Source organism: Hydra viridissima, unplaced genomic scaffold (genome assembly GCF_058129835.1).
Source record: "Hydra viridissima isolate aposymbiotic clone 2 unplaced genomic scaffold, HvirCarnegie_v1 scaffold_7, whole genome shotgun sequence".
NCBI classification, from domain to species: domain Eukaryota; kingdom Metazoa; phylum Cnidaria; class Hydrozoa; order Anthoathecata; family Hydridae; genus Hydra; species Hydra viridissima.
This window is the reverse complement of record NW_028324306.1, coordinates 15,635,533-15,636,349: the sequence shown is the minus strand read 5'-3', so window position 1 is coordinate 15,636,349 and position 817 is coordinate 15,635,533. Positions and strand designations below refer to the sequence as shown.

Genomic DNA, 817 nt, shown 5'->3' with positions numbered 1-817 from the left:
TGAAGCCTTTAAGATATTGCTCCATAGTGTTTGTCAAGCTATCACCGGCATACAGCCACAATTCTTCGATAGGGTAATCAAAAGTTAGAGTGATCGGGTGTGTTCTTTAACGAAGCCGTGGCGGACATTTGAGCTAAGCATTGTTTTGAACTTTCTATTGTTAACGAATAATAAAAAAAAATGCAAACTTCTTAATCAGGCATTTGAAATCAAAATTAATGAAATTTTACATCTAAACCTAAAAAGTGATAATAATTCAAACCTTCTAGGAATAATAATTCAAACCTTCTAGAAATTTCCACGAACAGTTTTTTTGATTAAATCCGTTAAACTCTTTATGTTTAAAACAGCAAAAATATTTTACTGCGTAAAAATATAAAAGATTTCTGTTTTAACAAACTTCATAACTTAATTTTTCTTTTTTTTTTTTTTTTTTTTCCATTTTAAAAGATCCATGTCGAAGTTTTTACTTTACTCGTTATTATTCGTTGAAATTCGTAACTAAAGGAAAAACCAAACGCTAATGCAGAACTATCAACTTTGTAAATGATTTTTAAATGTAATTAAGGGTAACACGGTCAGGATATAAAAATCATAAATCCCTAGAGAATGCTTTGTGGGTCTTAGCACCGACATTTTATCACCCTTATTTATCTCGTTCTTACCTACCTTTTATCACCCTTATTTGTCTCGATGTTTCACAGTTACTCGAAGAAAAATCGGTACTTTTAAGTATTTACTTTAACATATACTCGTAAATAACATTGAGATCATAAATATCGTCATGGAGAATGATTTTTTACTTTAATTGGCAAAA

General features: G+C 29.5%; 1 protein-coding gene across 1 annotated transcript in view; it reads left to right on the top strand.

Annotated features, from left to right (window-relative positions):
• The first annotated feature begins 793 nt into the window (after positions 1-793).
• Positions 794-817, top strand: part of LOC149886343 (uncharacterized) — a 1,150-nt gene continuing 1,126 nt past the window's right edge. The window contains exon 1 of the mRNA XM_090093586.1: positions 794-817. This exon is cut by the window's right edge and continues 248 nt beyond it. The gene's annotated coding sequence lies outside the window, so the exon portion shown is untranslated.